The sequence below is a fragment of the Notamacropus eugenii genome, chromosome 2, assembly GCF_028372415.1.
Source record: "Notamacropus eugenii isolate mMacEug1 chromosome 2, mMacEug1.pri_v2, whole genome shotgun sequence".
Taxonomy (NCBI): Eukaryota; Metazoa; Chordata; class Mammalia; order Diprotodontia; family Macropodidae; genus Notamacropus; species Notamacropus eugenii.
Window position 1 is genome coordinate 23,346,768 of NC_092873.1, and position 16,119 is coordinate 23,362,886.

General features: G+C 44.3%; 1 protein-coding gene across 6 annotated transcripts in view; it reads right to left on the minus strand.

The window, feature by feature from the left end:
* The window catches only part of SHANK2 (SH3 and multiple ankyrin repeat domains 2), a 709,321-nt gene that overhangs the window by 676,603 nt on the left and 16,599 nt on the right, over window positions 1-16,119 (minus strand). Inside the window, exon 1 of one of the 6 annotated variants that reach the window (XM_072639429.1) lies at window positions 4,394-15,647. The exons of the other annotated variants lie outside the window; for them this stretch is intronic. The gene's annotated coding sequence lies outside the window, so the exon portion shown is untranslated. Of the gene's footprint in view, window positions 1-4,393; window positions 15,648-16,119 lie in introns of those variants that run through there. 6 annotated transcript variants of the gene reach the window in all.

The window sequence follows — 16,119 nt, forward strand, 5'->3', positions numbered from 1 at the left end:
ATAGGCAGTTTTCAGAGGAAGAAATTAAAGATATCTAGTCATATGAAAAAATGCTCTAAATCACTATTGATTAGAGAGATGAAAATCAAAACAACTCTGAGGTACCACATCACACCTATCAGATTGACAAACATGAGAGAACAGGAAAATGATAAATGTTGGAGAGAATGTGGGAGAGTTGGAACACTAATTCACTGTTAGTGGAGCTGTGAATTGATCCAACCATTCTGGAGAGCAATTTGGAACTATGCCCAAAGGGCTACAAAAATATGCATATGCTTTGACCCAGCAATATTGCTTCTAGGACTGTATCCCCAAGAGAGCATAAAAATGGGAAAGGGTCTCACATGTACAAAAATATTTATAGCAGCACTCTTTGTGGTGGTCAAAAACTGGAAATCAAGGGGATGCCCATCAACTGGGGAATGGCTGAAAAATTGTGGTATATTAATGTAATGGAATACTATTGTGCTGTGAGAGATGATGAACAGGAAGACTTCAGAGAGGTCTTGAAAGACTTATATCATCTGATACTGAGTGAAAGGAGCAGAACCAGGAGAACTTTGTGCACAGCAACGACCACAATGTGCTAGAGTTTTTCTGGTAGACTTGGAACTTCATTGCAATGCAAGGACTTAAAAAAATTCCCAATGGTCTTTTAAGGCAAAATGCCTTCCACATCCAGAGACAGAACTACGGAATTCAATTGCAGAATGTAGCAGATCACTTTCTTCTGTATTACATTTTGGTTTGTTGTATGATTTCTCCCATTCATTTTAATTCTTCTACACAGCATGACTACAGTGAAAATGTATTTAATAGGAATGTATGTGTAGAATCTATATAAAATTGTATGATGTCTCAAGGTGGGGGGGATGGTAGGGAGGAGGGAGGGGAAAAATCTAAGTTATATGCTAGTGATTGTAGAAAACTGAAAATAAATAAAATTAATAAAAAAAAATAAAGGTTTCTTGGTTGTCCCATAGGCTCAACAGCATTTATGGAGAATGCAGAAGTATCATGCTAATGTGGAATGAACTTAGGAAGCAAGGAATCAGATCTCGCCTTAGACACTTGCTAACTAATAAATCCTTTGAGGCCTCATCTGTAAAACTGACTTGGACCAGGTGATCTAACCCCTTCCAGCTCTCAAACTAGACTTTTCAGACTTATATCAGCTTGCTGTCTTCCACATACAATACATTTCAGCCAAAATGACCTACTAAGAGTTCCTCAAACTCCACATTCCATCTTCTTCCTCATGTCTTTGTACAGGCTGTGGCCTTGCCTGTGTTCTGCCTCCTCGGAGCTCCTTGTCCCAGTCACCAATCCAAGCGGCATGGTGGGTCTCCAGGGGTGACTCCCTAATTCTTCTTTTAGGGTTCTGAGGATTCTATTGTTGTTATCCATGAGCCGCCATCAGGTGTGCTCCCCAGTATCAATGAACCAGCTGCTATCAGTTGACACTTTCTTAATCAGCCACAAGACCTTTAATGTGTGGTAGCTACCACTTTCACTCAATTTGTACCTGGTTTATGCCCTTCCTTGATAGATTCAGCAGGTGCTAGGAACTGTTCACTCCTGGTTTGCACCTTTGGTGGAATCGGCAATTCAAAGAGGTGGTGTGCCAGGTAACAACATCGGTTACATTTATGGGGCGGGAAAACCCTCTTATACCTCGGATGCCCTCCCTCTTCACCTCTAACACTTGAAATCCCTGACTTCCTGTAAGGTTTGGCTCAGGTGCCACATGCTAGAAAATCTTCCTCGGACCCCATCATGGTTAGGACTTTTACTATTCTCAAATAATTTCATTTGTTCGTCTATGGACATGCCCTTCCCTTACTTTAAGTAGGCAGGGACTGGTTCTCATTTTCTCCTTTTAATCCCTCCCCAGTGTCTAGCACATTGACTCAACCATGGTAGCCCCTTAATAATTTGGTGAACTGAATTTAACGAACCTAGTCATATGTAAGATGAGGAAAGAAAGACTGCAAAAAGAAAAGGTACAAACTAGTCATAGGATCATAGATTAGAGCTGGAAGGGACCTCAGTAGATAGTTAGTCCCACCTCATCTTATAAATGAGGAAACTGAGGCCCAGAGAAGGGATGTCATTTGACCTAGATCAGAGGTAAGATTTGAGTCCAGGGCTTGTGGCTCCAAAGTCAGTGCTCCTTCCTTCCCACCCTGTAGGTCCCCTTTCCTCCAGGAGCTCACTACAGGGCTACAGAGCCAAGACCACTATGTAATAAGGGACTAAAATGTGCCATGCACTCTCCAAGTAGAACATAGGTCTGACAAAGACAGAGATCAATAAAGGTCGGACATGGAAATCCAGCTACCTAAAAAGTTATAGATATGGCTGCTATATAGACATAGAGAGAAAGGGAGAGTCATTCCCAAGGCAAGCCCCATCCAATTACAGAATATGGACAGAACTTTAATGATCACAGAAGGCTAGCTGAAACTAATTCATCTTTCTAACCAACTAATGACTTCTTTTTAATTTAAGAAGAAACAGAAATTTCCTGGGTCAATCAGGAGGGATTGATCTCATTTCTGGACATTGATTTATAAAAAGCATTGGCCCAGGCACCAGAGCATGCTCACACATCCAGAGGTAGGGCAGGGGTACTCCTATCCAGAGAAGGTTCTCCCCCTAAGGTTCCTGGGCAGCCAGAAAAAGCCCCTGATGAGCACCACTGACCAGACCAGGATCCAGCCTCTGAAAAGTGCTGGCTCCCTCCTCCTACCTGAGTGATGCAGCCACAAGACAAGCCTCAGTTATTGGGACCTGAACTTTTTTCTTGTCCCTTGGGTGGCCTGATTTTCCTGTTTCTTAAGCTCTCCAGGGAGAAGAGAGATGAAGCTCAAATGTGCTTAGTTTTGTTTTGTGTTAATAACTTGGATAATAATAATGGGGGGGGGGGGAGCTGGGAAAAGGCTGGATAATTTCATCAGAGTGTGAGAGTCCTAGCAGGGAAATGCCCTTCACTGATAAGAGAGCTGCCAAGGTGACTAGGAGGTTAAATGGTTTGCTCTGGGTCATATAGAGGCAAAATTTGAACTCAAATTTTCTGACTCCAAGGTGGAATCTCTATCCATCACTCCAGTGACTCACATTTTAAAAAACATTTTGAGGAACACTTTTCCTAATGAAAGGCTAAATGGAAAGTGAGTTTGCAATTAATTAAGGGTTGCCACATTTGACATTCAATGCATTTCAGTCTTTGGCCAGGCAAGGCTTCACTCCCTAACTTGTCTGATCCATCAGTTCTGATTTCCTAGAATCTGGCCTCCTCAATTCATTTGAACACCTTGGCCAGACCTCATCTCCAGTGCCACAAATCAGTAAGCTAGTGGTTTAGAATCCTGGGTTGTGAAGGCTGGGATGGGCCCCTATATCTCACAGGGAATCACATTCCCCCACAAAAATGGTTCTCATGTCCTTTATCCAACTGTGGGGGTGACCCTCTGAGACATCCTGCCATGCTGGAAGGGTCCATTGGTGGACCCTGTATCTTTTGCTTAAGCATCAGCCCAGACAGGAAAAGAAAGTTGATCACCCTCAGTTGTCTTAAGATGATTCTGAAGATCACTTGGCAAGATAAGGTGCTGGACACCGAGGTCCCTTCTAGAGCTGAACTGCCAAGCTTTGAAACTCTATCCCAGATAACACAGTTCTGATGGCCACATTGTTTGAATGCTAAACATATATTTGCCTAAAAGACTATTTTACAGATGATCCGCACAGGGCAGGTGCTCACATATTGGTCAGAAGAAGATACAAGGACACTCTCGAGGTCTCCCTGAAGATCTTTGGATTCAATTATGACACATGGGAGACACTGGCCTTGAACGACTCAGCAGAGCGTGCCTTTATCAGAGAAGGTGCTGTGCTCTGTGAGATGCACAAATTTAGAGAATCCACTCCAAATATGCACATGGACTATTTGTGTCCAGCCTTTGGCAAAGCCTTCCGAGTTCATTGGTTCTGATCAGCCACAGTCAGGCACATTGCACCTTGATGTAGAGATGTCATTCTGGTCCTCTTCAAGAAGGAAGGACCACAAGCCAACCATCAGGTCAGAGAAAGAAATGGTTTAGCCAAAGCAACTTTGGAATTATTCTCTCCTAGATGACTGCTGTAGGCCATTCACTGGCCTCTCTCTCTCCTCTTCTCACATCTCCTGTCTCCCAAGAAGCCTCCATACAAATTACAAGCCAACTTTCCTAAAACACAAATCTAGGGTCTCTTGCTTCCCTGTTCCAAAGCTTTCAATGGCCCTCTACAGCCTCGGGAATAAAATACAGACTGCCTAATGTAGAAGTGTTTAGGACCCACCACCATCTGGCTCTCAGGGTCTATTAGTAACCACCATGTCACTCACTCAGTTGTGCGCTCCAGCTCAAGTGATCAACAAGCTGTTACCAAGCCTCAGCATTCCATCTTCAGCCTTCATGCCTTGATTCAGGCTGTCCCTTACACCTGGGATTCCACTTTCACTTCTGTTCTCTGAACCTTCCTTCAAGGAACAGATCTGGGAGGGGAATGAAGGAAAGTTCCTTTACAAAACAACAGTTCCAGGGGAAACTTACCCATGAGCAAAGAGGGGCAGGCCTTGCAGAGGGGCAAGGGACATTCTGGGGAGCCAAACACTATGGGAGTTTCCAGGAGGAAACAGAGACTGTGCTTTGGCTTTTATGCCACCAATGCCTAACACAGTGCCTGGCACATGGCAAGTACTTACTAAATCTTGGTGGATTTAATTTGACTTATAGTTTGAGGAAGCTTAAGGGACTTGCCCAGGATGACATAACCAGCAGGTGTCTGAGAGGGACTTGAACTCAGGTCTTCCTGGTTTTAAGGTCACAGTTCCCTATCCATTATCCACACTTCCTGTTTGTTGCTGTTAAATACTACAAGAAAGTGGTTAAGTTTTACCAGATGCATTTAGACAAAACTATTTTTTTTAAAACACTCCTCCAGGCTTTGACTTGAGAGAACATGGCCTGGCTGGACTCTTCAGTGATTCCCATCAATCCTTGCTGTCTCCATGCAGAGAAATGCCAACAATGTCTACTCCAGTTCAAGGGAACTTGATTCCTGTTGGCCTCCCACTGCCCCACCCCACCCCACCTTCCTTCAGCAAATGCTAAATCCTGTTCCCAGGGACAACTGGCAGTCTTCCTTTGGTGGCTCCTGTACAAGTGAAGAGGCATTGGTGCTGGCCTCATGTTTGTGTGGCCTGGTTCCAAATGTGAAAACTGGGGTCCAGTCAAGGCCACGGTCCACACTGAGTAAATCTACACACATTTCTACATGTTTGTCTGAGGACAGTCTCAGCTACCAAAGTAAACTCCAGAGTTCACTGAAAAGCTGGGGCCATGCCTTTCAGGTCAGTTCATTCCCACTGAAAAAACCTTGGGAAATAGAATGTTTTTCCTTGTGTAGGCATGAGATCCTGATTGAATTTAACTACCATCCCATTTGAAGGGATACCCTCTCATGTAAAGGAAAAAAATGAGAATACTAATGAAATTCTTGAGGTTCTTCCTGTACAAAATGGAGGTCTGGAGTATTATTGAATTCAAAGAAATGATCAATACAAAAAATCCAGAGAAACATAGGAAGACTTGCATGAACCGATGCAATGAGAAAGGCGAACTAGGAAAACCATGTGTAAAATCACTAGAACCAAGTTAATGAAAGGAACAAAGGGAAAAGGTACAACAAAAACTGTGCAATTAAAATGTTCAAACAAGTCAGGGAAAAGAGTGAGAAAACACAGGGAACCACAGGTATGAAAAGCAGCATTAATCCACAGAAACAGCTCATGTGTTAGAGTATTTTTACCCCATTCTTTATCTTTATTAATTTATTCTGCAAGTGATGGCATGTTGAATTTAGACAGTTGGAAGATAAAAATGAAAATGATATAATTATAAAATATTATGAAAATGTTATCCACAAAATGCAACAACATTTTAATAATAAAACAATAAAAAAAACTTGAGTCCCAAATAAACTGAAGAAAAGGATTGAGATTTCAGAATGCCACGGTGGGCTCCAGAGTCTCTGCCACCAAATCTTTAAGTTCTTCATCTGTCTACCACAAATATCACTGGGCACAAGAACCTAAGCGCCATTTCTGAAACCTATCTTTCCCACAAAGATGCTGCTCAGCCTGCACACTGGACTCACCTTGGGAAACTCCCATTGTAGTCAGTCTATTTAGGCTTAAAAGGAACCTTTCCTTTTTGCTGTTCCTTTGAATTTGCCATATGCCATAGCAGCTCATAAGTAACATTTCAAGAACAAACAGAAGAGAAAAATGTCTGCTCTGATGCCTGAATACACCCTCAGGCTCCAGCATCACAAATCACCCTCTTGGCCACATACAGTTTCAAATTTGAACTAATCATCTCAAGCAAACAGCCTTTCAGGCTAGCAACTCAAACTCATTTTCAGCTCAAAAGACACAAGGCTCATTTCCTTAATGGACACAGAATAAAGACTATTTTTTGTCCCATCAAAGTACAAGAACATCTGTGTCCAAGGTCTGCCATCTCAGTATGATTTTCTAGAAATACTGTGTCCCTTACAATGGGGATAAATAAAATGACCTCACTGGGTATCTTCTTCCTTATATATTGGACATCTTGGACAGAGCTGTACCCTCTCTAAAGTCTGCATCCAGCTAGAAATCTCACAGACAGAATAGAATCTCAGACTGCCAGATCCAGAAGGCATCCCAGTGACCTCTGGACCAGCCTGCCACACCTGGACAAGGATGCTCTGGGTCACATCCTTCACAAAGGGTCATCCAGCTTTGGGTTAAAGATTTCCAGGGGCTGGAGAGGTGGACTGGGTCATTGGAGGCAGCTCGAGTCACTTCGGAACGCTCTCCTCTGAACATGTTCTTCCCAAGGTCAAGGCTAACCTCAGTTTCTTGGGACTTCTCATTAGTCCTTAGGGCTAGACCAGACCAGACAAATCTCTCTTCCACATGACAATCTTTCAAATATTTCCTGACAACTATCAGGTCCCCCAGCCCCCATCCTTCTCTTCTCCAGGCAAACTCACCCCAGCTCCTTCACTTGATCTCCACATGACATGAACTTAAAGGCCTTCCCATCCTTCCTGAGTTTCTTTGGAAGGGTATCAATATCCTTTCTAAAGTCTGGCCCCAAAACCAAACACAAGAGGACACATGACCTCCACATTCCATCTGACACAGACAGAAAACTACAGGCCTGTCCCCTATCTCCATTCCACCCAACTGTAAACTTGAAGTATCTCTTAATCCTGGACAGCTATGTGAAGCAGTGGATAGAGTGCCCAGCCTGGAGTCAAGAAGACCTGAGTCCAAATCCAGCCTCAGACCCTTCCTAATTGTGCAATGCTGGGCACGTCACTTAGCCCTGTTTGCCTCAGTTTCCCCATCTGTAAAATGAACTGGAAAAGGAATTGCAAGCAAATCACTCTAGTATCTTAGCCAGGAATATCCCAAATGGGGCCATGGAGATTCAGACACAACCACCAGCGACCATTCCAAGGGTTTGGTCATTTAACTAGTTTCAAGAACACCTAACTGTTCTTATCCCTTAACCCCAACCTCATCTTTCCACTGTAATTACAAGAATGGCATGAAACTTGGTCCAATACTATGAGGGAATCTAGGTAAACATCCTCCACTCTTCCTACACTCCAACCACTGGATCTGACTCACAACTGGAAATACCAGAGAAGAGCCAGGAACAACTGCTTCAAAATAGTCATTGTTTTCATTTGTCTTGTTCTTTAAATGACTTTACTTATAATAAGCCTGTGGGATCAGCTACACAGGGATTGTTGTCACTGTCTTACAGACTCAAGACCTAAAGTTCTGAGGCCTCACTGCTAGTAAATACTGAAGCTGGGATTTTTCTCCCTTCCAGTTCAGCCTTCTTTCCAAGATGCCTTACTGCCTCATGACTTTGATGGATCAGTGATCTTATTCATTCAGCTTAATAGCCCTTCACCATGTAAATGACCTGCCATGGTCATTTCTGGTCATGCATGACCCCAAGGTGATTTTTTATAACACTTCTGTACATGAAGTTTCATTGGCAATTCACTGTACTCTCCTCACACCCACCCTGACCTTCACTCTTCTGAGATGCACAGCAGGGACCGGGAAGATTTTCAGAGAAGGGGACTTTGAGCATACTAAGTCACTGTCCAAAGACAATCTAGGTGGCTCTCCTCCTGCTATTTAAATCTTGCTCCAGCTCATCTCTGGAGCACCTTTCTAAATACAAGTACTGGCCAAGTAACTCAGTGGGTTGTCCACCTAACAGTATGTTAATTTTTGTGATATGGGGTGGTCATCTGGTTTGCTTTTCCCATGGAGACAGCTCACCCAATCTCTCAAGGAATGAAGGGATCCAAGTTTCTGATATGCTTCAAGGAAATCAACACAATCTCATCAGAATTGCATGGATGTAAAAGAATTAGAAACTGTGGGGCAAGAAACTGTGGTGTCCCAATTTGCTTGGGAAATGGTTAAACAAGTTATGTTATATAAATGGAATGTGAGAAGGCAGATTTTCCTTGATTGAAAAAATAACATTTAATCTTGTTTGTCTTTCATTCACAAGGAGGACCAAAGATGGCAGGTGAGGGACACCTTGATTTGCACATGAATTAGATTTAAGTGAGGCAGGGCTGTGCAAAGTTGGCCAAAATTTAATCTAAAAAAAGAAAAAAGGACTAGATGAAGAATTTTTCTTTAGGTCCTATTTAGACTTTGCATGGGCTGTGCTCTTTGATATGGGTCATATATACCAACATTTAGCGCCTCACTGGATTTTGATACTGGGTGGACTTTTTTTAAAACAAAGTTAACTTTTAACAAAGACAACATCTGTCACCGAACATTGCATCCTTGTTAATATATTCATGGAAAACACATTATTTTAGGTAAGCATCAAACACCCAAAAAGTAAAATATCTTTTTAAACAGATAATAAACAACTGGTTGTCAGTGAGGGAATAGTGTGCAGTCCCATCATGGACTAGCTAAAGTAAAGGTCAAAATCAACACCAAAATAGAAGGAAGAATGAAGACACTGAACATAATCCTCACCATTCCAATCTGACCTGGTCAATCAATCACAGTCAAATACAAAACAAGGACTGGAAGCTAAACAAAGGAAAAGAAATGAACTCAATCACCATTTAAAAGGGACATGATAAAACTGATGCAAACCACTTGCCACAGTAAAGAGGCAAAAAGAACCCAGAAATTATCTCAGCTATGAAACAACTTTAAGTATAAGTTTACTAGTAAAACTTCATGGAGCTTAGGGAGAGCTTAGGAGCAGGATCCCTTTCAAAACATCAAAAAGCAGCCAAGAAAAATTATGAAATTGTCTTCCTAAGCAGAGAGAATTAAGCGTGCTCAGCTCATATTCACTTAAACTGGCTTGTTGCTGTTAGAAGAAAGTTTTAAAATCGGAAGAATATTGGGAAGTAACTAGGTTGCAAAAAGAAAAATCATCCATTTTCTTTAAGGTAACTTCCACTGGTGAAAAAAAACCCATCAACCTTTTAAAAGGACACCAGTTGTCACATAAACAATAACTACTCACCTTTCTAAATGCTTTGAAGTTACAAAGTATATAACCCAAAGATATGATTTCCTGACTGGCTCATTTCAAAAGACGCATTTGTGGAACATGGAGTCATCCAATGACAATTTACCTTATTATGATAGGAAAAATCTCCTTATGTGGGGCATTAGGGATGTCTTCCAGGCCATGGTGCTTCCTGGGGAGCAAGGCAAGCCCACCAGGAATACATCTCACTTTTTTCAGAAAAAAAACTCAATCAAACACTTCTCCAGGGTGATGAACTGCAGGCTAGTGGCCAAGCAGAGCTGAGTCATCTGTCAACATCCAGAGTGACTTACAAATGGAAATAATCTTAATATTAATCCTAATAATGGAGAGACATTAGAAAGCTATGACCTCACTATAAGAGCAAAATCCATTTTTACCCAAATCATTCAACAATGGCCTAGGCCCTTCTTTCTCCAGTCAAGCCCTCTAAATTAGACTGCTCCCAAACCTGAGAGATCTCCCCACTGATGCCATCTTCTAGGGCATAGGTATGTTCCTGCCCTACCAATTCCCTTACGTTGCTGGTCCAAATTATCTCTCCACTTACATATGCTATTTCCCACGATAGAATATTAGTTCCATGTGGGCAGAGACAGCTTCATTCTTGCCTTCAGCACAATAGTCAGCACAGAGCAGACACTTTAATAAATCCTAAATTGAATTGAAACTCAAAGAAATGACCCATCCAAGGTCACTCACTTCCCAGTAAGGGCCAGGAATGATTTCTCACTGCAGGCAATGTACACACCAGGGTGCCAATCTTTAACAAATGACTCCAGAGAAAGTCTTTACTGATAATTGTTTTCATTTATAAAGAACCACACTACCAGAAGTACCTGGGGACTGGAGGCTCCAGGGATTTGTCCTGGGATCTCTGAAGCCTGGTGTTTTTGTTTTCTTGAAGCTAAGAAGAGAAGGCCTGCCCTTGACTGAGGAAGGAATGGGGAGCTAAGAAGCTCATTTCATTTACTGCCAGGAATTCCACTAGGTTCTCAGATTCAGAAGGAACTGTCTAGCTGACCTCCAAAATACTCAAGCCTTCCTCCCCATAGCTATCTGAAACAATTCCAGCCTTGTCAAAAACAAAGGAAGAAACAAACCTACCAAATCTCCTTTTATCTGATGAGACCAGACAAAGGTTTGGTAGTCACATCTAAAGCGACATAAACTAAGAATTTGCCTCCAAAATGAACTTGATCCGGACAGCTAGACACACTTCCCAAGGCTTTGGATGCCCAGATTAGGAGGTCTGGCAGAGCAAAGGTCTCTCTCCAAACTTCTCTCACTCCTCTGAGCTCCCTTTCATCCTCCGTCTCTGTGTCAGGGAAGCCCAGGGTGCTTGGTCACCAGTTTCGATGGCTGAGCAGAGGAGAGCCTGGGAGGAAATCATACCACTCTGGGGCAAGTTCAGGGGCTGAAAGTTTCCCCCTTATCAAGGGCATATTAGGAGGTCACTAGGGCATACATTTCAGCTACAAGTTAAAAGAAAGTAACATTTTAAAAATCTGTTGGTAAGAAAATGCCGTCTGAAAGCTCCTAAGTAACCCAACACGTTGGCTTCAATGTGAAAAGTGAAACTGTTTCACAACCTTCAAAATAAGCTCCATTCTTCAGACTCTGGGCATCCTTCTCCCTGCCCCAGTGATGAAACTCTTCTCTCCTTCTTAATATCATTATGATTCAAAGTCTTGTAGTCTCAGGTTCTCTTTGCTCTTCAATTATGAAGAGCATATAGGTCAGCCCTGGAATCAAGAGAATATGAGCTCAAGTCCAGCCTCAGACACTAACCTGGTTACCTCAGTTTCCTTATATGTCAAATGAACTGGAGAAGAAAATGGCAAATCACTCCAGGATCTTTGCCAAGCAAACCCCAGAAGAGAGCTGGACGTTACTGAAACTGTACATGTTAGAGAGGATATTGATAAGAAGGAGGAAACCAGAATGGCAAAGAAATTTAAGATAAAGGCATGAGAGGCCACTGAAGAACCTGCAAATATATAGCTGGGAAAAGAGAAAACTCAGGTAGATCTGAGAGCTCCAGGAAGGATTAGAGGGGCTCCTAAGTCAGAGAGGCTTGGCCTTGTTCAGCTTGCTCCAGAAGGCAGAAGGAGAAGCTACCAATGACTAAGTGCTGGAGATACAAAAAAGAGAAAATGACAGTCCCTGTCCTCAACGGGCTTCAGATCAAACAGGCAGAAGTTATAGAGAAGCAGATTTAGGGTCCATGTAGGGGTAGGCTGGGGAGCTGTCTAAAATGAATTGGGTGGGTTTGGGTGATAATGAGCTCCCTGTCACCGTTGGTCTTCAGGATAAGTGGATTGTCCACTTCTCAGGTACATTATAAGTGATTCAAGCATGGCTTGGAGTATGTGACCTCCTGGACTGAGCCCTAACAAATGGGAGCTTCTGGGATTTTGTGAAAATGATCTGCATTGGAAGACAACCTCGCTTGCCCCGAGGGCTTTCTAACAGCAGAGCAACTGAATCCTAGAACATGAGAAGAGAAAAGGACCCCAGAACTGACTTTTCTAGCCCAGCCTCCATTTTATAGACAGTGAAGAGATTAAAAGTCTTCCTTCATTTGGCCCATGTGGTAACAAAGCTTTGCAATTTCCCCTTAGGCTGAGTGAGCCTCCTTCGTGGCTGTGAGTTACAGGCCTAGTTGGGGCATTGCCGGGTCAGAGCACATGCACACTTTAGTGGCACTGAGGCCCAATCCAAATGACTTTCTGAAATGGCTGCACCAGGTCACAGTCCCACCAACACCTGTCTTTTTCTCCTCTTCAGTGGTCTTTGCCAGTCTAGTGGAATTGAAGTCGAATTTCCATTGTTTTTGTTTGCATTTCTCTAAATATAAGAGCTTTTCTTTCTTTTCACTATTTTCTTTCCAAATAGCTGTTGGATCTTGAAGGTTGCTGTAGTATCTCACCTACGCCCTCCTTGAGTTATGACCGGATACAGAGGCTTTTACTTCCAGCCAGAACAGCTGGTTGGCAACGTCACTTTCTTGCCCCTACACCTTCCAAGCTCTGGGGCCTCTGGAACACAAGAAAAATCAGGAACCTGCCATTCAAGGCCTTCTGCACACTGGTTCCTACCTGTATTTGCATCCTTATCTCGATTCTCTTCCCTCATACATTGTATGTACATTCTAACCAAATGAGAGAATGTAAGCTGTTCCCAGAACTCAGCATTCCATCTTCCAATGCAAGTATTTGCAGAAGCCAGACTTCCCACACCTTTGGAGGGGTGGGGACTGAGTTGATCAAATCAGCCCATATCCAGAGCTTTACCAACTAGCTGCTACACCTGAAAGCTCTTCCAGGTGAGAGCACACGTCTACTGAACCAGTCTCAAGACTGAATACAAAAAACAAACAAACAAAAACCGATATCTGTATCCATATAGAAAAGATTGAGGAAAAAATCAACATAGAAAGCCACTGGATCAGAGGAAGGAATATTGTAAAGGAAGCATGTCCAGCTGGTTAAGGAAACATGGTCATAGTCTGTGGGTCATTTCCAAAGGAGCAGGTCACCTGGGAACCCAGGGAGTCAAGTGTCTCCAAGAGGAGGAGACTCTGAGAGAAGATGGGAGCCTTGTATGGCAGTGCCTCTAGGCCAGCGGCACATGTGCAGGAGGCAAAGCTGGACATGAGGACCAAAGGCAGATTCGGGGCCTCTAAGGAGCCCATCCCAAAAGCTACCCCCACCGAAGGGGAACACCTTGAGGAACTCACCAAGCAGACAGCAAGGAGCCTGGATGCCCCCGTACCTGAGGCCACTTTCTCTCTAGACTCTGTAGATTCTGGTTGGAAAGATCTCATCTGTGTGTTTTTTGGGGGGGATGGGGATGGAGGTGTTACTATTCTTACAATTCCACATTATCAAACACCCATTTTACATGGCTAATTGTCTGACTGAATAATGGACAGCCACCAGTAATTATAGGGGAAGCCCACTGGTACAGGCTTGTGAGAATGTTAAAAGTGTAAGAACATTTAAAAAACACCCCCAAAATATCAGGCAATTGCAAAACCAAAGCTTTTAATAAAACCGTATTTCCAAAGAAAAAAGACAAGCCTGAGCCCTTCAGAATTAGCCCTGGAGCCCTGAGGTGAGGCAGCGGGCTGAGGACTCAGCCTACCCAGGGTGGGCGGATGGAGAGAGTGAGCCCGGAACTTGGCCTTGGCCCACTTCACCCCAGGGGCCCTCCCTGACCTTTCCGCACCTCAGAACTTTCACTTCCTTCATTGCTCAGATGCTGCTTCTGTGAAGCCTCCCTGACTCCCCTGACCCCCCCACTAGTCCCTCTTCAGGCTACCTTGTTCAATACTTAACTCTGAAGATGCTGCTTCTCTCTCCCTTTCCCCCAGAGCCTCAGTTTCGGAAGGCAGGGACTTCTTTGGCCTAGAACTGGTCCCAGAGAAGGGCCTGACTCTGCTTTCTCACCAGCCGCTGCCCCAGACATAGAATCTCCTGGGATCCAGAAGCCAGGTGAAGCGGGGTTAGCTTCCCAATGTCTACACGGCCTCTACAATCTGATACTTGTCACCATGTGACCTTGAGCAAAGTCCACCTACTTCCTTGAGACTCAGTGGCTTCATCTACAAAATGGGGGTGGGGGATGGTATATGAGAAGGCCTCAGAAACCCCTTCTAGCTCTACCCAGGGGAGCTAAGTAAGCACTTCAATGAAGAGAAGGTGAGGAGCCCGGAAGCTGGGTCCCTCAGGCCCCTGATCCTCCCCACCAGGCTCATGCCACCATCTCTCTCCAGAAGGTCAGTCATAAACAACTGGACTCTGCCTTGCTTCCTTAGAATCAGTGCCAAGGCTGGGCAAGCATCTGCCCTGGTTTATACTGTGCTTTGTTTTCTTTTTAATCAGAAGACAATGTCCTATGATGGATTTGGTGAGACCCCATGCCTCACACATCACCGTTTGCCAATAGAGCTGAAATTACAGGTTTTTGGAGCCCCATTCATTCAAGCAGTCCCAAGATGACCTTGGGGATGGTCATGGACCCCACTCCCCTTGCTATGGAGAGCCCACAAATAGAGGTACTCCAGTGTGCAGAGAACGGGTGCCAAAGGGAAGGGAAGGTCCTTGGGTCCAGCACTACAGAGCTAATTCAGTGTACCAAAGAGATGTGGACTTGGCATTGGGAGGACCTGTGTGCAAATCTAGCCACTTAATTTCTGAGCTTCAGTTTCCTTACCTGTAAAACAGCACCTCCTAGAACAAACGGTTGGGAGCTCTCAGAGTGCAGGGCCTTGACCACCCAGGCATTCTCTGCCTTCCCCTTCATTCTGAAGAGCTCCTAGTTCTGAACCAGACTCCTTCATAGGTTTCTGGCATCCTCCCCACCTTCAGCCTAACCCAGCACAGGCTTCCTCTAGGTAATTGGAAGGAGAGCTCTGTCTGCCCCCCGAAGGGCAGGTCCTTCTGCTCTGAAAGGGACTGAGCACCCCCTGAGCCCATCCTAGGAGGCCAGAAGCCAGGGCAGGGTGCCCCAGGGAATCCCATTCCAGGCCTGCTTCCCTAGGGCCTGCAGAGACAGCAACTGAGGGCTCCCCAGAGATGAAGGAAGAAGAAAGAAGCCGATAAATGAGGTGAACTGCCCAGAGCATCCATCACCCAGGCAAGCCTGCCATTCCCAGACTGGCACCATTGGAAAGAGTCAATTAATCCCAAGAACCTGAAGAGAGCTGTGAGAACAGGGGGAGGCCCACATCACATGGGAAGGCTCCGGACGGATGGGCCCTGGCTGTGTGGGCTCCAGTGGTCACAGTTATTTTCTATCACAAACCATGGCAGCATGTGCCCATTTCTAATGGCCTTGTGCTAAGTCTGGTCATCTGCAAAGAGAGGACCATGTTGTCAGACCAAGGGAGCAACCTCACAGCCTCCTGAGGATCCAAATGCTATTTGTACATCTCTACTTCCAAGATAATTATTTTTCAGACTGAATGCCAGGGTCCATTCTCTGACCTTTCCCTCTCCCTAAATGCACTCCCCTTCACCTCCCCCAACCTCCCCCCCCCCCACCACACACACACACACACACACACACACACACACACACACACACAGAGCAGTTCCTGAGTCCACCAGCTCTTAGCATCCCCAGGCCTCCATCTGATCAAGGTTTCAGTTCCATCTCCTACAGGAAGTCACCATCAGCCCTCCTGTTGCTCTAGACTCTTCTAGCAAAAAAACTTCCTTCTAGTTTGCTCTAGATTTCTTATCTCCCTGAATACACTTTCTAGCCTCTCAGTGGAATATCAGCTTCCTGTTGGGGGTGGTTTCATTTTTTTTGTCTTGAGAACTCCAGAGTCTAGGACAGTGCCTGGCACTGTTTGTTGAATTTGAGAAATGAACAATGACTCACATTTCCAGCTCAGATGCACTTGCCAAAGGAATCCTTAGAAAACCAACTTGGTATTGTGGAA